Source organism: Rhinatrema bivittatum, chromosome 3, assembly GCF_901001135.1.
Source record: "Rhinatrema bivittatum chromosome 3, aRhiBiv1.1, whole genome shotgun sequence".
Taxonomy (NCBI): domain Eukaryota; kingdom Metazoa; phylum Chordata; class Amphibia; order Gymnophiona; family Rhinatrematidae; genus Rhinatrema; species Rhinatrema bivittatum.
In genome coordinates, this window is record NC_042617.1 from 324,480,480 (window position 1) to 324,502,200 (window position 21,721).

The following is a 21,721-nucleotide window of genomic DNA, read 5'->3' on the forward strand; positions in this document are numbered from 1 at the left end:
CCCATCACCGTTACCTCTCTCACCAAGTCCTGTGTTCCACTGAGAATTAGATCTAAAATTGCTCCCTCTCTCGTCAGTTCCTGAACCAATTGTTCCATAAAGCTATAATTTATTCCATCCAGGAACGTTATCTCTCTAACGTGTCCCGATGATACATTTACCCAGTCAATACTGGGGTAAATTGAAGTCTCCCATTATTACCGCACTACCAATTTGGTTAGCTTTCCTAATTTCTCTTAGCATTTCACTGTCCGTCTCACCATCTTGACCAGGTGGGTTGGATGTCGGAAATCATCTCAGGAATTCGACTGGGGAGGGACCCTTAGGTATCACTGCAGGAGAGCAGGGCTAGTCTTCTAGAGGTAAGTTTTCTCTCTTCTTTGGTTTAAAATTTCTAACACTATTCTAGTGTGTGTAGTGTCCCTATCTGCTTAGGAGACTGAGAAATACTGAAGAGCTGAGCATGCTGCACAGGTATATGTAGGTTGACGTCAGTCTTGAAATCTGACTCCGTCTCCCATCTGCTAACAGGAGTACATTTTACCCAATGGTCCTGAGTCCATCTGGCTACACACTAGGAAATGGCCCATTTTTACAGATCAGAGACTAGCAGGAATGCCCAAGGAAGGAAAGGAAAAAGGGAGTTGAAGAACTCCTCCCCAAGAGGAGAGATGTGCAGTTAACTATTTCAAATTTATATCCAAAATGCCCTACAGTGACATTCATGCATCATAGCAAATGTTGGAAGGTAAGTACCAACAGTCCACCAAAACCATTCAGTTGCCTCTACTTACTATAGCTTAAGGTATCTAACCGTTAGCTGTACAAATTTGACCACCTTCACTTTGCCAGCTGTAGCCAGCATCTTTAAACATCTATTATCCCCTGCATCACTCTCTCTACACTAACGATATCTCCCAGCTGTCAGCCATACAAGCTTGACTGCCTACAGAATATTACTGCTGAGAACTGTAGCCAAGTCAGCCTGCAGCCCATGCTAAGAAACGTGCCACCTCCTCACAATTATACCTGTAGACCCTGAGCAACATAGCATATCCTACCCAGAGTGGGAACTCATGTGAAATGTCCCATAGAGAGACGTCAGCCTGCTGAAGGGTGTGTGTGTGTGTGTTCAATTAGTGTATGAAGCAGCATGAGACAGTAGCTGCCTGCATTAGCTAAGAAAGGCTTTCAGAAGAGCACGGTGCTCCTAGAAGGAATATGCACGCCCACCCATAGGAGTGTCTGAGCCAGTGAAGACCTAAGCTGTGAGTAAAAGGGAATCCTCCCAACACGCACGCACACTAAGGATACGCTACACCCCATTTTATGGTACCTGCTAAGAAGTGAAGCATTGTAGCAAAGGAGTCAGAAGATCGTGTCCTCAGGAAGGCTGGGAAAAATGATGCGCTTTAATATCCTAGCGTTTTCCATGTGAATTCTAGATGCAAAGGGAGTGATGTAAAATATCAGACCTCTGTAGAAGAACCGTGAAACTGCCCCAGACGCTCAGCACAGAACACACAGAACTGTGCACAATCAAACTGTGCCTGTGCAGCAGCATTGATAAATGTGTTTTCCTGTAAACGTGTCCCCTTATTTCTGGTACTGGATCGAGCTATCAGTATGGCCACAGAGAAAATATGATCATTCTATCATTTAAGTGATTTCACAGACACTCTGCTACACTATCTGATCAATGTCCAATAAAGAACTCTTAGACTATCAAATTGCCCACCGAAGCAATGGTTACATGTTACATATTTAACCTATAGGGTGGTCCTACAGGATTAAAAAGCAAGTGTAAGATTAAGTTGGAATGTATCAAAGCCTCCTTGCCATTTCTTGCTGGTTGACCTTCCTCTCCTCTTCTTTAGAGCTTGAGGCTGTGTCTTCTCTCCCTTTGGCCTTCTGTCATTCATAGCAACGCTCCAGAATTAGTCAAACACTCAGCATCCCTTCCCTGCCGCTCACACATTTTCTTTTACTTCCCACCTGCCCTTACAACTGCCTGCTGTTTCTGTCCCAAGCATTCTGTCATGGATCTGGTTGCTACTACTTTGAGAATTTCCTCACATTTCCTCTGAACCTTCCTCCATCCATTTTCATATCATAATAGTGTCTCCCAACCCTCCTGGAGGCATACCTAATCAGTCAGGTTTTCAGGATATCCATCATGAATATGAATGAGATAGAGTTGCATATTCATTGTGGCAATCCTGAAAACCCGACTGGATAGGTATGCCTCCAGGAGAAGACTGGGAAACATTGTCCTAACCCCTTGTCCTTGAATTTTTATTTAATTTTGTTTCAATGGAAATCCCCCCTCTCTCCTCTTTTCCAGCAAGTGCAGTTGAACATCTTAAGTCTGTGCAAGGCTTGTGTTACAGGCTCTGTATCATTTTAGTAACTTTTCTGAACTACTTCCATCCTCTCAAGATCCTTACAACGGTGTGGTCTCCATATCTGAGCACACGCCTCGCCACTGACACTATATGGATGGCTTCCACCACAAAAGAAAATGCAGCACCGTTGAAGGCTGGATTATTTATTTGTAGGAAAATAAAAAGTCAAGATTCGTTACAGGCTGTGAACCCTGTAGTTGGACAAACAGAAGAATGATTCAAAGATCATGTATGTGAGCTTTCCAGACCACACAATTCTTTTCTTCAGATTTTCCAAGGCGTTGTGAATCGGAGGAAGCTTGTGTTCTTCTAAATAAAGATATTAATCTGCAAAGATTCCAGTTTTCTGGAGGTCAAGTTAGCTACAAAAAACATATAATTTTAAACTTCTAAGCAGATTTTATCTCCAGGTATTCCATGTGCGCAAAATGATTTGAGTATTTCTCTCATCAATTTGTGAAATGTATCCAAGATAAAAAGCACATGAAAATGATTATAGTTAACCTATGGGCTGGATTCAAGGCCACGACTCTTCATCCTGGAGGGAGTCGGGGTGCATGGCTCTTGGCCAGCAACCCTCATTTTTAAGAACACTCAACCAGTACATCGGATTGTGGAGCTAGCTGGTGAATTGTAAAAATGTGCTTAGAGAGAGATTGCTGACCCCTTGTGAAAAAATAGGGAGGCATGTAAGGAAATTTTGTAAGAGAAGTTGAACTGGAAATCGAATGAGAAGTCAAACTTTCAATGTTGAGTTTGCAGCTGGAGAGACATTTGTCTTAGGCAAGAACATACAAGAATGTTAACTTGAATTCAACTGCTGATTTATGTGCACAGAGTTGGTCTGGTAAGGAAGAAACGAAGCTAAATAAATTCTTTCAGAATATCCATGATCAGCTATTATATGGGGGGTAGAAGATCTTATATGTAAGCTTGGTCCAGCTGTTTCCTTCTGCTGCTTTGGGTTTCCAGCTTAAATCAGAACAGACTGCCATTAGGTTCGGTGTACAGAAGACTTCATGCACAACTACCCAGCCTAGAATCTGTCAAGTTAATGCCTTCAGAATTCCATTTTTTTTTTTTTTAATCTAAAGTGGCAAATTTCTCCATAGTTACTTACATCATGCTTGGATAGCAGTGAGACTAACTCTTAACAAGTTGCCTTGGGAAATTTAAAGAAATAAACAATTTAGAGGTGGATTGTAATTGCCCAGGGAAGGGTAAACGCATCCACCTACAAACTATTAACCTATTTATTCATTTTGTAAAGTTGCACAAGCAAGCAAATAAACTTTAAGAAAATATTGCAAAATACAAGAAATGGTAAACAAAGGATAAATATCAAAAATAGAATTTGTGCACATTAATCCACATACAGGGAGGAGATACATGTTGGAGGCCAGAAACTTTTTAGGAAATATCCCCATCTGAGCAGAGTACAGCCATTTATATCAACTGCAGAGATGACCTAGGAACCCTGACTCGCAGAACAAAATGACACCATCTTAAGCAAAAACTCAGACAACCATGGGAGATCAAAACATATCTAAGGTATACACCTAAACCTAACAAGGAAAACAGAATAAAGGAGGCTCCTAGCTGCAGTGACTGAGGACACATTAAAAAAAAAAACAGGGTTTGTATGTAACATGAGCTACATCGGGAAGCATTCAAAATCTTAAATCCAAAAAAACATGACCTACCGAAATTTAAATTTCAGTTTCCCAAGGCAACTCCTTCAGAGATACAGTCTAAATCAGTGATGGCCAACCTTTTGAGCTCAGTGTGTCAAAATTCATTAAAAAAACGAGCATAACTCGGGTGGTTGTCACTTCTAGAAAAATCCATAATTTTGTGATATTTGTAGCTCTAATTAATAAAAATTTATATTTTTAATATATGTACTGAATTTATTAATAAAGCAAAAAACAAATAATTCTTTACCTTACCTGCTTAGTGACTTTTTTGTTGCTGAATTTCATTGGCTAAATCTTCAATTAAAACTAATAAGGATTTTAAAAAGCCCCTGCTGTCCCCTTCTGTGGGAGCTCTATTTTCAGTCACCCTGATATTGTCGAGGATTAGGAGGTTATCCTCTCTTTCACACATACATTTCCATTCTCTCTCACACATACACTGTCACATACATACACATTCATGCTCTTATATCCACCATAACCTCTCGCTCTCACTGACACTGACACACTCTCAGGCTCTAAGACACTTTCTCCCCCTCCACAACCCCCCCCCTCCCAACACACACACACACAAACTCTTACTCCCTTGGATTTTCTCATACACACTCATGCTCTCACACTCATTGGCTCCCTCACATACACACAAACACACACACACACAGGCAAGCTCCCAGTCATTCAAACGCACACACACCCCCACCCCCAGGCAGGCACCCATGCATTCACACACATACACCCCCAGGCAGTCTCCCATTCATACACATGCACACACTAAAGGCAGACCCCCCTCTCTTTTGCCAGCAACCTCAGAACCTCTCTTATTCCTCTGCTGCCACTGTCACTGCTGCCTCATGGCTATTGGGGAGGTGCCGATTGCTGCTACTGACACTGAAGCCCATTCTGCTGCCTCCTCTGTGCAGGCCCCGTGGGCTTCCACTTTCTCCATGCTGATCTCGTACATTGTGAGATCCGCATAGAGAAAGTGCTATTCTTGCACATTCCCAAAGAGTACATGTGCCAATCACTAAAAAGTAATTTAGTTTTTTTTACCCTTTGCTGTCTGATCTTAGTTTTCTAATTGGTTGGTCACAGGCTTTTTTTCCACCTTCCCTTTCTTATTTTTTTTGCCAATTCCTTTTATATTGTCTTTTTTTCTGTTTCTTTTTTCTCCATCTTCTTCCCTCAAACACACAGGTTCTCATTCTCACATGCATTTCTCTCTCTCTCACACACACACAGGCTCTCACTGTCACATGCTGTGTCTCATACAATCATTCATACACTCAGTCTCTCACTCCCACATGCTGTCTTGCTCAAGCACAGGCTCTGTCACATGCTGTCTCTCTCACACACAGAGGCTCTCACATGCTGTCTCTGCAAACATTCAGGTCCTCACTCACACACAATCTCTCAACTCATCTCATACACGCACACAGACCCTCTACAGACCCTCAGCCTCTCTCTCACCTCTGGGCCTCCTCTTCGCGGGTCGCCGCAGGATGGGCTCTGCAGCGGCCCTGATCTTCTCGGGCCGCTGCGGCCCTGCTACCGGGCCTCTTCCTCTTCTCGGGCCGCTGTGACTTGGGATTCGCGGCGGCCCGTAAGCGCTGCTCCTCTTCTGCACATTTACTTCCGGGGCCGCACAGGCAGGAAGGAGGAGGAGCATCAGCGCTTTTAAACGCGATCTTTTTCTTCGGGCCGTGGTGACGTGAGCCTCACCACGGCCCTGCCCATCTGCCTGCTGCTGCGCCGCATGAGCCTCCCTGCGCCCGGGGGCATACTAAAAAAACTAATTTTAAAAGGGTCGGGCTGTGTTTTTGGGTTATCGGCACAGCCGATAACCAAAAAAAAAAAAAAATTTCCGAGAGTCCACGAAACGCTGCGCGTTGTCAGCAAAAACGTCTCCGCATGACACCTCCGACACACGTGTCATAGGTTAGCCATCACTGGTCTAAATGCTTTTCAGCCATTTCAGATCCAAGCACTGATAGAATAATGCTTAGGGCCTTGAAGGGAAATCTCCTCCCCCTTCCCTCCCTCAAAGGGAACCCTAGAAAGTAGTAGGGTACATGGACAGCATGGGAGGAGAAGATACCTTAAGCCCTGGGACTCAGAGGTGGCCCCTGGACTCCTTTGCGTTTCGGCGCCTCTCGCCTTCCCAGGTCCCTCCTGTTTCATGCCCCTGCAGCATTACACACTTGAAAAATGCTTTCCTTTCAATTGAGATTTTTGTAGCCGACTGATGTTTTAGCCTCCAACAATTCTTTTGCAAATCTAGTCAAATCTACCTGAACTTGCAGTCACCTCCAGGGAGTCTGGTTCTTCCTCCAAGGTGTCTGTGTCCTCCAAGAGGAGGCTTTTGTCCGGAGGTGGCACGTCTCGGGGAGGCCGAGAGCGGCCTGGAAGGTTTTGGTCTTCTGGTGGAGGCTGTGGCTGTGTCAACGGTGGCACTGATTGTACCTGGACAAAAGGTTTGCAGTCCTTTGAAGAATTCTACTCAAGAAAAGGTTCCTGGGTCCATATTGAAGCCAGCGGCGTTCCCCGAGGAGAACAAATGAGAAGGGGCTGAGCCGGGGATAGAGAGGTCCGGGGTACTATAGTTGATGGAGCCGGATTCCTCTACTGGCCGGGGGGGGGGGGGGGGCGCCTTGTCCTGGCTCCCCCAGGGATGCCTCGCACTGTAGGCACAGGGCAGAATCCTCCTCGTGTTGCACACCTCTTAGGTGGCAGGCTGGACAGAGGACTTGTGCCTTGGCTTTCTTGGCCGGTGGTGCCATGGTTTGAACACGTAGGGTCGTTCAAGACTGGTCTTGTGCGCGCGCCGCTGTGCGCACAAGTAGGTTATGCGCCCGGCTCGCTGCTATGCGCACAGCTCAGTTAAGCAGACAGTACGACGATCAAGAGGGGGAAATGGCGCAGACAACCACGCGGGCAAGATGGCAAACCCCCCCCCCCCCTCGTACCAGATCGAGGTCTAGCCCGTACGGGGCTGATCAACCCGATAGGAAAGACGCCGGCTGGCGTTCTGTGCGGCTATCTGAGCCTCTGAGACCGGAGACTTTAAGAAAGTTTTTACCTTATCTTGTCTCGGCGTTTCCTGGTCTCGGGCTGGGCAGTCTCCGGCTGCAGGGGGAGAGGGAAAGGTACCTTCACCGCCGTGTTCGGTATTGCACCCGCTGCCTCTCAGCCACTCCCATTCCTGGGGGCTAAGCCCACACCAGGAACCGGCTACCGGACCGAGGCCTACCTCTGAGGGATCTCTGAAATCACCTGAGGAATTTGACTGGGGAAGGAACCTTTAGGTATCACCGCAGGAGAGCGGGGCTCGTCTGTAGAGGTAAGATTATTTCTTCTGTTTTGAAATTTTCTAACACTGTGCAAGCATGTGTATAGTCCCGAACTGCTAAGGAGACTGAGAAATACTGAAGAGCTGCACTTCCTGCAGGGGTATATGTAATGCTGACATCAGATTGAAATCTGATCAGTCTCCAACTGGTATCAGGAGTACACTACACCCATTGGTCCTGAGTCCATCTGCTACATGCTAGGAAAATGTCGCCTTTCTACAGGAGACACACTTAACCGATGTAGAACACCAAAAATTGAAAAGGGAATGGGTGGGGCAGGTCTTTTTATTCATCTTTTTCAACCAGCCAACATGGGGTGGCAGTGCTAATTGCTAAGTTTCTTTCCTTCCAGGTGGAGGGTACTGTCGCCGACACAGAGGGCAGATATCTCATTGTGAGAGGAGTGTTACAGGGCTTGAAAGTCTTGTTAGTTAACATTTATATGTCCCAAACCAATACTCTCACCGCTTCTTTACCTGTCTGGTCTCTAAGCTAACTTCCTGGGAGAATTATAGCATCCTCATGGGGGGAGGAGGAGATTCAACATTACCGATTACCCAAATATCGATAGTAAACCAGCAAAAACCCCTCGAAAGAATCAGGGTGATATTGGCATTAGTTTTTTTACGTAAAGATTTACAACTAATTGACGTTTGGAGGGCAACGCACTTAGATGAGGCAGGCTTTACGCATTTTTCTCACCCACATAACTTTTATACCCTCCTGGATTACTTGCTCCTTACTGAATCGCTTTACTCCATGGTGGAGAAATGCTCTACAGAACCCACCCCGCTTTCTTTTTTTAACATGAACAATTTTATTGACACACAGAGTAACAATAAAACAACAATAAAGTATTGAACATAAAAAGAGATGCGTCACAGTGTCATCATTTCATACCCTCCCAAGATTCTTCCCCCACCCCTCCCCAAGTGCCTGGAAGGAGCCCCCTCCCTTGTTTCCAGCAGCTATGATAACATACAAATACAACAGCTTATTAAAGTAAAAGAAAAGCAATTGTCCATTAAGCCAAGGGTCAAGGCAATGAGAGTGTCTGCTCCACGAAGATACAGTCTCACAGGCCAGGTATAAAGGCAACTAGTCAGAAAAAGGTCAGAGTCATCCTGGGCTTCCCGAGGGCTCGAGCTCTGTAGCAGACGTCAAGGAGGCCTCGGTAGCCCGCCACCGGAGATAAGGATTCCAGGTTTGATAAAATATTTTCAGTCTCTTATGTCTTTCCGCGGTAAGTTTGCTAAGGGTGCATAGGTGATCCGTTCTCCGCTGAATCACCGCCAGACTAGGTCCGTTCTTGTCCCTCCACATACGTGCAATTTCCAAACGAGCAGCCATGCACACTTGTATACACAGTTCCGATGTCCCCACATGCTCGATGTTGCCAATATCATGCAGCAGTGCTCCAGCGATGGTAAGGGAGATAGGGCGTGTGAGCATCCTGTTCAGCCAGCATTCAACTTTCCGCCACACAGACTGGATACAAGCCCCCTCCCACCACATATGTAAAAATGAGCCCCGCGCATCACACCCTCTCCAACATTTGCTATCATAATTGGGGTTCATTTTCCCCAACTTTTCTGGGGTAATATACCAACGATATAATAATTTGTACCCATTTTCTACAAGAAGAGAGGAAATTGAAGCTTTACTGATATGGAGATAAATCCGATCCCATTCACTTGTGGTTATGTCCCGACTGAGATCAGCACACCATGCTTTGATATGACTGGGTACCACCAGCAATCTACCATTAAGTAACTTATAAATCTTGGAGAGGAGGCCCCTCGTTCTATGAGGGCTGGAACAGAAACCTTCAAATAAGGTTTTACCTCCCCTCAGGTCCGCCGGCACACTGTTGGTAAAGCAAAAATGCTCCAACTGCTTGTAAGCCAAATATTCAGTAGCCGGGATGCCTACCTTCTCTCGTAGTGAGGCGTAAGAGAGAAGTTTATCCCCTCCCCATAAATGCTCCAATCTAGTGATAGACCTGTCCTTCCAAGCATGAAATGCTGATGTAGGCAGCCCCGGGCAAAAAGCAGTATTATGATATAGACTGGTCATATAAAAATATTTCTTATTGCCCACTAACTTGGTTTTCCAAGCGGTCCACAACGATAAGGTATGTCGAGTGGTAGGCAAGACATTGGGACATGCCCGCCATGTACTCCTAGGCTGCCATGGCAAGGCAGCTAACTGCATCTCCGACACCTGATATTGCTCAATCGCTACCCAATGTTTCGGGTCCCTGTCCGCATGCCACTCTATGAGAGAACGAAGTTGACCTGCCACATAATACCATGTAAGATTAGGCACACTAAGTCCCCCTTCCAGTTTAGATTGGTATAAGACCTGTCTCCCAACGCGTGGTGGACGCCTTCTCCAGATAAAGCTAAAGAGCCGTCGTTGCCACATTTTAAGTGCTGCATTAGGTATAGCTATAGGCAGTGATTGGAATAGATATAATAGCTTCGGGAGGATGTTCATCTTAACAGTAGCTATGCGCCCCAACCAGGACAGAGGTAATCTATGCCATACATCCAAATCGAAGTAAATTTTCCGGATAAGCTGAGGATAATTGCAAGCATAGATATCCCTCGGATGACTAGGTAAATAAACCCCCAAGTACTTGAGTTTTTTATGAGCCCAGCGGAAAGGGTGGAGAGGTTTTAAGGATTGTACGGTAGAAGTAGAGCAAGTAAGGTTAAGAATCTCCGACTTGTCCCAGTTGACCCGGTACCCAGAGGCCGCACTAAACCACCGTATTTCCTGTTCTATAGCCACTAGAGAAGCATGTGGGTCCGTCACTGTAAATATGACATCATCAGCAAAGAGGCAAAGTTTATGATGTATATCTCCCACCTGGACTCCTTGAATAGCCAGATTACTGCGAATTTTAATCGCCAGGGGCTCCAGGAAAATCGCGAAAAGAATAGGCGATAGTGGACACCCCTGCCGCGTTCCCCTTCCCACAGTGAATCTATCGGAATGCCCCCCGTTGATTTTGAGGCACGCTTGAGGGTGATCATACAATTTAAGCAGCCAATCACAGAAATACGGGCCAAATCCCATTTTACGCAGTACCCCAAACAGAAAAGGCCAGTGGACCATGTCGAATGCTTTTTCTGCATCCATTGAGAGGAGAAGCGCATCCCCCCGGCGACCATGAACCAACCACATCAAATCTATCAGTTTCCGAACGTTGTCCCCAGCCATTCTCCCCGGGATAAATCCCGCCTGGTCCTGATGTATAAGGCCCGTGATGTAATTATTCATGCGACCGGCAAGTATTTTCGCTATGATCTTAAGGTCCAAGTTTATCAGGGAGATGGGACGATAGGAGCCACAGACCGTGGGATCACGGCCTGGCTTGGGGAGTACAGTAATGCCCGCTAGGTTAGCTTGAGGACCCAAGTTGACTCCCCTTCTTAACGAATTATAGACTTTTTGTAGATGTGCTACCAAATGGGGCCCGAATTGCTTATAAAATTTAGCCGTTAACCCATCAGGACCTGGGGACTTCCCCACCTTCAACTCATGGATACTATCAAGGATCTCTGCTACCGTGATCTCAGCATCAATGGCCATCTGCGCCTCGACAGTGAGGCAGGGTAGCTGTATATCCGCTAGATATTCATCTACAGTAGCCTGGGAGATAGTATCATTAGAAGCATACAAGTGAGCGTAAAAATCTAAAAAACGCTTCCTGATATCCGTATTGTTAGTTAGAATGGTTCCGGTTGAGGATTTAATTTTGGCAATATTATTTTGATATTGTATGCGTTTTAAACGGGAGGCCAACTGCTTTCCAGCTTTGTTGCCCCCCTCAAAATAATCCTGCTTCGCCAGCAGCATGGAGTGAGCAATCTTTTTGGTTTCCAAGCGAGTAAGATCCTCCCGGGCCCTAGTAAGTTTCAACCATACCCTCCCCGAGCCACTAAGCTGATGTTGTTGTGATAGATGACGTATAGTGTCCCTCAATTCCATAGCAATTTTTGAATCCCTCTTTTTGACAAAAGTGCCACGAGAGATCAATAATCCTCTGAAATAGGCCTTAAATGCATCCCACACTATGGGCGCAGAGACATCCTCCCCCATATTGAGGGAAAAAAAACTCTTGATGTCTTCAGTGAGGACGGAAACATAATCTTCCTCGCTCAGCAGAGATTCGTTTAGACGCCAGAACCTTACCCCAGCATCATATCCCTGCAAGAATACCTCCAATGTCACTGCATCATGGTCCGACCACACCACCGGGCTGATATCTGAGTGATGGATCTGGTGAAATAACCCCTTATCTGCAAGAAAGAAATCTATTCTTGAATAGGAGCAGTGTGGTGATGAATAAAACGTATAGACTCTAGAGGTGGGATAATGTACCCTCCAGACATCCAGCAACTGCCAAGTATCCATGAGATTATGCAGCTTAACTCTGTGATCATGAGAAGAGGAAACACTGCCCTTAGAAGCGTCTAGTTGGGGCACCCGCACCACATTGAAATCCCCCCCCAGCAACAAAAATCCCTTGCTATGCAAGAGGAGCAGGTCACCAACTTGATCATAAAACCTTCCCTGCTCCTTATTAGGTGCATATATATTCATGAAAGTATATGACACCCCATTAATAGAGATAACTAGTATAAGATAGCGACCCATGGGATCCCTGATACAACTAAGACATTCAAAAACCACATGTCTACTAAACAGAATTCCCACTCCTGCATATTTCGCTTTGTTAGAGCTGGCTGCATAGTATTGGTGCGGATAATTAGAAGATACCATGAGCGATTCGTACCTTGCCCTAAGATGAGTCTCTTGCACGAAGACAATATCAGTTTGAAGACAGCCCAATTCCCTATAAAACAAGCGTCTCTTATAAGGAGTGTTAAGCCCCTTAACATTAAAAGAGGCGATACGCAAGGTTGTCATTTTATCCAATCTAAAATGGCCTCTGCAGTACTATTTGGGCTGTGAGATCCCATCCCCCTCACCACCACCGTTGACCCCCCTACAGAATTATCAAAGCTGTGAGCCACTCCCGAGGTCAGTAGCGCTACCATGAAGTGTTGAGCTCCTCCCTGCCCCCCCCCATATCCCCCCCTCCCTATCCCCCTCCCCTCCCTCACGTCAGATCTACACGTTCCATCCTGTAGATCCATACTCTCTGTATGTATGGAGGAAGATTATAACTGACTTCGCTCCCCCTTCCCAAATAGCATGTTAATAAGGTAGTGACAAACTTAAAGTCCCCAACTCTGAACACATGCAATGTTACAGAAAACTAGATAACAAGTAAAACAACGAACGCAGGCTTGCTTGGACAATGTGCTCACTCAGCCTGAGGCAGGAAATTCAAACAGATATTCAACTCTATGATCCCTTAACAGGTCAGGTTTTCCCATCCGCGTGCTTAGTAGCGTCGGAGTTCCTCTTCAACCGGCTGTTTCTGGTACTGGCTCTCTGCCATCTGGGGTGTTGTCCTTGTGGGATAGCCTTCCGAGAGGGGCCAGATGTTGGTATCGTAGGGCAGAACCCCTTTTCTTTCAAAAGTGCATTCGCCTCCGCCACCGTTTGCAAGTGTGATGTCTTTCCTTCCCATATGAAAGTCAGCCCAAACGGGTGCAGCCAACGGTATTTTATATTTGCACCCCGAAGAAATTGTGTTACCTCCCTAAACTCGTAGCGGCTCTGTAATGTTGCTTGGGAGAGGTCTGCATATATAGATATCTCCTGGGCTTCCCACACCCACTTCTGCTGTTTCCGTGCTGCCGCTGCTATTTTCTCCTTCTGTGTGTAGCTGTGAAAGCAAACAATTATGTCCCGTGGCACATTCGCTCTCGGGGGACGCAGCGCTCTATGCGCTCTGTCAATCTTTATTTCCGCCCCCTCCTGCGACGTATCCGAAGGCTCACCGTTTAGTAGATATGTGCAAAAGCGGGTAATCAGAATCTCACAGTTCTCGCTGTTAGGGTTTTCAACAAAGCCCCTGAATCGTAAATTTCCCCGTCTTGCCCTGTTCTCCAAGTCAGCCATTTTAGCACGCATGGCGACATTTTCTCCCTGTAAGTCATTGCAGATATCCTGGAGCTGCTTCGTTGCCTCCACCTGTTCATCCATTTTGCCCTCGTGGTCATCGACCCGCCGTCCCAGGGCGTGCAACTCCTCCTGAAAGTCCTCCATCAGTTCGCGAATCTCTTTCTTGTAGCTTTTTAAGTCCTGCCTAATGCCGCAGAACCAGTCGCGAAATTCTGAGCGCGTCGGCATCTCTTCCGATGCAAGATTAAATTCATCTGCGCCATCTGGGGGTTCAGAAAGCATGTCTGAAGTCGCGCTCCTCGTCGATGCCTCTGCCTCCTCTCCACCCGATTTCTGGTAAGAAAAGCAGCGGAAATCCACGGATTTTCGCTTCGTCGCCATCCTGGATGCCTGCTAGTAAGAATCGCCGTTTGTAAAGCAAAAGTTTGCGAATTGTCACCCGTAAAAAAGCTTTTGGTAGGGAAGATAGCGGGAGCTCAGAAGTTAGGCAGCCATCTCGTCGGCTGACGTCACTTCCTCCCCCACCCCGCTTTCTGACCATGATTTAGTGGTGTGTCAACTGGGCCTCTCCTCGCAAGGCAGATCCCCAGGATATGGAAAATGTCACCCTGGCTATACGAAGACCCCAAGTTTGCCCCTTTCCTGAAAGCTAAGTGGGAAGAATACTGTACCCTAAACGGTGGGGGTGAGGTTGATGACATTTTTTTGGAATGCGGCCAAGGCAGTTTTGCGGGGCCACATTCTAGCTTACCAGGTCAGCTAGAGGAAAAAAAAAAAAAACTCAACTCTAAACCTCTTGCACTAACTAAAAAGCTGATATCCCTGAAGCGTTCCCATACCCAAACGTTAGATGACACCACTAAATGGGAACCAATGGTAACCCATCAAGAATTGAATGCTCTCCTTACTCTCAAAGCCCAGCGGAACCTTTTATTCTATAAATTCAGGCTCTATCAATGGGGAAACAAACCCGGGATGCTATTGGCCAAGTTTATAAAGGGCAATAGAGGTCCCCAGGGGGTAAACCGCCTATGGAGCAATTCTGGAATGATAACCAGAACCCTGGATATCTTACAAGCCTTCACCCAATGCTATCAACAAATATATACGGCTCACCCTTTTTCTCATACGCAAAGAGACAAATTTTTTCGGGATATTCAAATTCCACAAATCCCTGACATAACCAAAAAGCAACTAGAGGCGCCTATTCAACCTGAGGAGATTTTAATTGTCAAAGAAAGTGACTCACCAAGACTCTTGGACCTGATGGGTTGGGTCCCGAATTTTACTGCATCCTGGGACCACAGGTGGCGGCTCCATTGGTTGCAATGTTTCAGGCTACGAGGAGTAGGGGTTACTTAGATAATGGTCAAAATATTACCGCTATGGTATTGCTCCCTAAACCTGGTAAGAACCATGAAAGTCCAGAGGGATACAGACCCATATCCTTGGCTCAACCAAGACATAAAAGTACTGGCCACAGTTTTGGCTGCCCAACTGAACAGGGTTATTAAGGATGTGGTGCATAGAGACCAGACAGGTTGTCAAGGGGTGCCTTCCCACATCGAATTTATTAAAAGTCATACTGACCTTACAATCCCCTCTCAGATGGAACCCGGATGGAGTTCTCATAAGCCTTGATGCAGCCAAGGCTTTTGACTGTGTGGAATGGCCGTATCTGCTGTGGTCCCTGGGGAAGTTTGGGCTGGATGAGGAATTTATCAGTTGGGTATGGATGCTGTATACTAACCTCCAGGCCCAAGTTATGGTTAATGGGGTCCTCTCTAAGCCTCTCTCTTTGGGGAGGGGTACCTACCAAGGCTGCCCTCTGTCCCCCTTACTTTTTGTACTTTCCCTAGAACCACTAGCAATCAAGCTACGCACGTTGCTCAATTATCAAGGTATACAAATATGTCAGATTAAACTGGGGCTATATGCAGATGACATGATGTTTGTAAGGAATCCGGGAAAGACCCTGGAAGCTATCCTACAGTCCATTGATCATTTTGACTCCTTTGTGGGCTTACGACTTAATCTGGACAAATCCGAAATCCTACCATTAGACACTGGTTTACTGCAGCGATGGGTGGGCACGTTCCCCCTAAGCTGGGTGACATCTATAAAATATTTGGGGATCTACCTAGATGTTCAGAATAAGAAAGTGTATGAAGCTAATTTCATCCCAATAATGGATAAAACTAAATGCCAACTCACCCGCTGGCAGGACCTTCCACTCTCTCCTGGGGAGATGTGCCATCATTAAAATGGCAGTTCTACCTAAATTTTTATAGTCTCCAAATGTTGCCTCTTTGGGTAAGGGACAAAGATTTATATAGTTTTAAATCTATGATTGGGAAATTAATATGGAGTGGAAAACACGCTCATATTAAATATGACACTCTTTGGCTGGACAAGGGACTGGGAGGCACTGCATTACCAGATCTGAGACTATACAATGTTGCCTGCTTATTGTGCCATATTCAAAACTGGGCATTTGGCCACAAGTTTGATTCGGATGACTTATTATTGAATGGACTGCCCTGCTTCTTCACATGCCTAGCTCTAAAGTAGACTCTCTGGTATCTTCATCATTTTGGATGCTGGCGCACAGCAAGGCTTGGAGGTGATTGCATACATCTATCCACAGTAGCTGCCACGTCTCCACCTTTTTGTCTCTGGTGGGAAATGGCAATTTTATCCCAGCCCAGGGAGGGGGCATCTTCAAGCAGTGGGCCTCAAAAGGACTTCGCTTGCTCCATCAGTGGGTGGATGAGGATAGCTCCTCCATTTGCTCATTTCAACAACTACAAACCCGCTGGGAAATTCTCTCATCACAGTTCTTCGCATATCTCCAGGCACAGCATTACTGCTTTCATATAAGCAAGGGAGACTCAAGCCTAATAACATTTTTGATACCCCTCTGCACTTCAATAAAATCAAAGTATGGATATTTCAGCTTTGTCCAACTCTCACCTACTCCACCTGGCGATTAAATGGCAGGAAGACTTGGGGGAGTTGATAACTGCAGAAATCCTAAAGAGAGCCTTTTCTGGAGTGGGAAAACAACTGCCCTCAGCGGCACTCCGGGAGACCCAGTTTAAGCTCTTACACAGTATATCTTTCTGGAGCAATGGGCGCATCCAGGCATCTATGAAACTCTAATTTATGTCTCAAATGCGGTACGCAAGTAGTAAATCTCTGTCATTTGTTTTCTGGTTGTATAAAACTGGGTCACTTCTGATCTCAAGTTAAGGGATTTGTGGAAAGGGTCCTGGGCTGTACGGTCCCTTGGTCGGGGGCACTGTTTTACTTGCACCTTTTGAGGGAAAATAAGGTTTTTCCAAGAAGGAGTCTAAAATATGTATGCATGGCCCTGCTACCCATCTCACAAGCATGGAAAAGCTCCTGCAAACAGCGCAAATGGAACTCTTACGACAAAACTCCTCACCCAAAAACTCGCATTGTTTTACACAGTTATTTTCAGTTGTGAGAACAAACTCTTAATCTACTATAAAAGCTAAAAAGCTCTGGCTAGGACATCAGGGTGTGTGTGGTCTGTGTCTATGGGGAGGGAGGGGTTTCTATAAATGCAAAATGGATCTCAGGGAATGCATCATGCTATATAGCCTGATCTACCAATGCTACTGTCCGCACTCTATGTCTTGTGTCACTCAGTTGGCTGTTTATTATGCTTATGTTGGTCATTCCTCTGTTTCCAATAAAATACATTTAAAAAAAAATAAATCACTTATTAACTAACACTGGTGGATCCTCACTCGAAGCTTTGTGTGTGATAATGGCAGTATTTCTACCAAAGGTCGGACAATACAATAAAAATAAAAAGCATTCTATAAAGTTATTTCTTTAACCTGGTAAAAGGAAGTTTGCTTACTGTAAAGGGGTTTACGCATGTCATGCAGGTGAAGTCATTCAACAGTGCCAAGAACTTTGCTCTGCTGAACAAGTGCGAGAGTTCCTGAGTGAGCCCCTTAGTCCATCTGCAGAGCTCAGCTGTAGCTGGGTAATCGATTCTTCAGGAAGGAGGATGGGTATTACACACAGCTAATTCATCCTGCTGTATACAGAGAACCCATTTATGGTTAGCAAACTTGCTTTCTCTGAGGACAAGCAGGGCTGAATTACCCATGACATATGAGGAGTCCCAAGCGCAGAGTACTTACTAAGAAAGCAACCTGACTCCCACGTGGAGATCGGACTATTGGACAAACAGGTTACACAAAACTGCTTGCTCAAATTTTCTGTCATTTCTTGAAAGATTGTCCAGACGCCCAAGCCCCAGCCTTGCACGTCTCTTTGACGGGAACAGTTTTAAGATGAGCCACCATGACTTGCACTTGATGGGTTCTTACCATCTCTGAATCTGAAGTCCAGCCAGAGTGTAACAGTAAACAATGTAATCTGCCAACGGGTTTTAAAGGAGCACTTTTAGCTACTGCCTGACCCATCATGTTGGGGTCATAAGAGACAAAAAGCTGAGTAGTTTAATGGTGTGATTCAATTCTTCATAAGTAAAGCAGAGTTGCTTACCTGTAAAAAGTATTCTCCGAGGACAACAGAATGTTAGTCCTCACACATGCATAACATCAGATGGAGCCACGAAACGGAGAACTTACGTCAGTTTATAGAACTTTGACTAGGCACCATGAGCATAACCAGCATACCCTACACCACACTGAGTCCCTCTCCAGTCTTGTAACATACAATTAGAACACCTGTTACAGGTAAGCAACTCTGCTTTCTCTGAGGACAAGCAGGATGGCAGTCCTCACAATGGGTGAATCCCTAGCTACAGGCTGCTCCCCAACACAAAAGGAGACTGACTGAAACCCAACCAGGTGCCAATGGGGACAACAGTGCTGTTGGTTACAGAGGGGGGAGACAGCTTAAACCCAAACAATGGACCCTAGGCAGGAAGAGTTGTGTTCTATACCTCAAACAGGTTCTGAAGGACAGAATGGCCAAACCTACTATCGCTTCAGCCATCCCTATCCAAACAATAGTGAGATGTGAATGTGTGGAGAGAACTCCACGTTGCAGCCTCGCAGATCTCCTCTACGGGAATTGCTCACAAGCGGATGACCAAAGCTGCAGTGGCTCTGATAGAACAAGCCTTGACATGACCCACAAGATACAATCGCACCTGACCATAACAGAAGGAGATGCAATCTGCTAGCCAATTGGATAGTGTCTGTTTGGCAATAGCAATGCCTAACCTATTCCAATTAAAAGAAGTAAAAAGTTGGGTGAACTGTCTATGGGCTTCTGTCCAATCCAGGCTAAGGCACGCTTGAAGTCCAAACTGTGCACTGCTTGTTTGCCTTAGTATGAATGGGGCCCTGGAAAGAATGCTGGCAGGACCATGGACTGGTTAAAATGGAAGTCCATCACCATCGTAGGCAGGAACATAGAGTAGGTATGCAAAGCCATCCTGTCATGATAAAACTTAGTGTAAGGTGGATAAGTTACTAAGGCGTGGAGGTCATTGACCCTGCGTGCTGAGGTGACCACCATCAAAAATTTGACTTTCCAGGTCAAGAACTTCAGGTCACAGGTGCACAGCAGCTCAAAAGGAGCTTTCATCAGCTGAGCTAATACCATATTGATGTTCCAAGACACAGTGGGAGGCTTCAATTGAAGCAGGCCCCACATGAATCATACAACTATAGGCTGTACAGAGATGGGCATACTATCTACAACTTGGTGGTATGTGCCAATTGCATTGAGATGACCTCTAACAGAGTTGGTCTTTAAGCCAGCTTCCGATAAGGGTAAAAAGTAGTCAATGCAGTTTTTGTGTGGGGCAGGAGAACAGATCCAGGGCCTTCTGCTCACAACACAGAAAACTTCCCTCCCCCTTTCAGTTCATAGGACTTTCTAGTAAAAGGCTTTCTAGAAGCCACCAGGACCCAAGACACATCCTTTGAAAGATCAAGCAGCTACAAGATTAACCTCTCAATAACCAGATTGTGAGCAACAGGGCCTGGAGATTGGGATGCTGCAGCCTGCCTTGATCTTGCATGATGAAATCTGGGAAGTCCCCAGACTGATTGGTCTCCGGATGGACAACTCCCATAGAAGTGGAATCCAGGCCTGTCTCTGCCAGTGAGGGGCTATGAGGATCATAATCCCCCTGTCCTCGCAAAGCTTCAAGAGAGTCTTTGCCACAAAGGAAATTGGAAGACAAGTGTATAGAAGACACTTGCCCCAGTTGCAGGCAAGGGCATCAGAGGTTGGTTTGCCATCTGACCTGTACAGGGAGAAGAACAGAGGGACCTTCCTGTTGCAAGGGGATGCAAACAGATTATATCCAGGCTTCCCCAAAGGTGGAATATCCGATTTGCTATCCCCTGGTCCAGGGACCACTTGTGGTGTTTGAAGGCTGAACTCAGCCTGTCCACTACCAGGTTTCTCGGTCCCAACCAGGTGCTTGGCCTTGAGCACCAACCCGTGGGACAGGGCCTATGACCAGATTTGGACCACTTCCTTACACAGGAGGTATGATCCCATTCCCTCCTGCTTGTTGACATACCACATGGCTACCTGGGTGTCGATTTGGAACAGGACAACTTTGTTGGACAGTCGCTCTCTGAAAGCCCACAGTGCTTTGCCCGAAGCTCCAAGAAGCTGATTTGAGAACAGCATTCCTGAGCGGACCAGAGACCCTGGGTGCTGAGCCCATCTACACGAGCTCCCCACTTCAGGGTGGACTCATCCATGGTTAGGGAGACTTCAAAGAGATCCCCCATTCCAGATTTGAAAGGAGATGCCATCAGGACAATGAGTAGCGGAGAGATAGGGTGACTCAGATGTTATCCTGGAGACTCGAGTGGCCTGGTGCTACTGTGACCTCAGGGTCCATTGGGCTCTACGCAAGTGTAAATGCGCCAAGGGAGTGACATGGACAGTTGCGGCCATTTGGCCCAACAACCTCAACATATGCTAGGAAGACACCTGCTGGCTCTGTTGGACCACTGCAGAAATGTTCGAGGCAGGAATGCCTTGGCCTGAACCATGTCTGGCAGGTCTTCTATGAAGTCCAACTGAAGTGATAGGCTAAGATGGGCTTTTGGTTAGTTGAGAACAAACCCTAGTGACTCCAACACCCGGATGGTCAAGTGTATGGACCTCACAGCCTCTGCCTGAGATGTGCTCTCAATCAGTCAATCATCCAGATAAGGGAAAACATGTACTCCCAACCTGCAGAGTTGCGCCACCACCATGGCCAGGCATTTTGTGAAGGCCCTTGGGGCTAATGCTAGCCTGAACAGCAACATCTAGTACTGGAAGTGCTGTTTTCCCCACCACAAATCGGAAATACTTCCTGTGACTGGGGAAGATCTCGATATGAGTGTATGCATCCTTTAGATCGAGGGAGCATAACCAGTCAGCGCTTTTTGCAAAAGGGGGATCAAGGTATCCAGGGAAACCATCCTGAATTTTTTTCTTTTTTCAGAAACCTTTTCAAGACCCTCGGGTTTAGGATGGGATGGAGTCCTGTTCTCTTTTGAATCAGGAAGTACCGGGAGTAGAATCCATGCCCTCTTTGCCTTGGTGACATGGGCTCAACTACTCTGGCCATTAAGAGGGAGAGGAGCTCTGTTAGTAGTACCTCCTGATGTGCTACCAGCCCCCAAAACGGGCAAGGAGGACAATTTTGCAGGACACCCAATAGTTTCAATTAGTACCCTTGACAGATGGTGGATAGAACCCACTGATCTGAGGTTATACTGAGCCTCTGGTTTGCAAAGAACCACAGCTTGCACCCAACCAAAAGGTCCTAATGTCCCAGGTATGGGCAACTGGCCTAGCCTCCCTACGACCCAGTCAAAACCTTAACCGCTGAGGAGCCAGCTGGGGCTTAGGGGCTCTCTACTGCCTAAGAAGGCTATGGGAAGCCCCAATTGTGTTGATAGGAGTGAGGGGGGTGGAGGATTACACTTCCTTTGGCAAAAGAAATACTTCCTTGGCCCCTGTCTCGCCGACCTCCTAGAAGAGGACAGGTCTAGTATGCTGGCAGCTGCTCGGCCATCTCCTGCAGATGCTTTCAGATGTCCTGCAAGTACAGGCTCATATAGAGCTGGTAGGCAGCAATGCAGGAAATGAGCATGGTGTCTCGAAACACCTTCCTCCCAAGAGCATTTATCGCTTTATGGTCCTTCCCCAGGGCTGCCAAGAAATGAGTCCAGGAGTGTTTGGACCTCTT

The 21,721-nt window shown here is 46.3% G+C and overlaps 1 protein-coding gene across 3 annotated transcripts in view; it reads right to left on the minus strand.

Annotated features, from left to right (window-relative positions):
* CEP57L1 (centrosomal protein 57 like 1) overlaps positions 1-21,721 on the minus strand; it is a 146,873-nt gene that overhangs the window by 110,282 nt on the left and 14,870 nt on the right. For 2 of the 3 annotated variants that reach the window (XM_029595300.1, XM_029595297.1), the window contains exon 2: positions 1,337-1,441. The exons of the other annotated variant lie outside the window; for it this stretch is intronic. The gene's annotated coding sequence lies outside the window, so the exon portion shown is untranslated. The remainder of the gene's footprint in view (positions 1-1,336; positions 1,442-21,721) is intronic. 3 annotated transcript variants of the gene reach the window in all.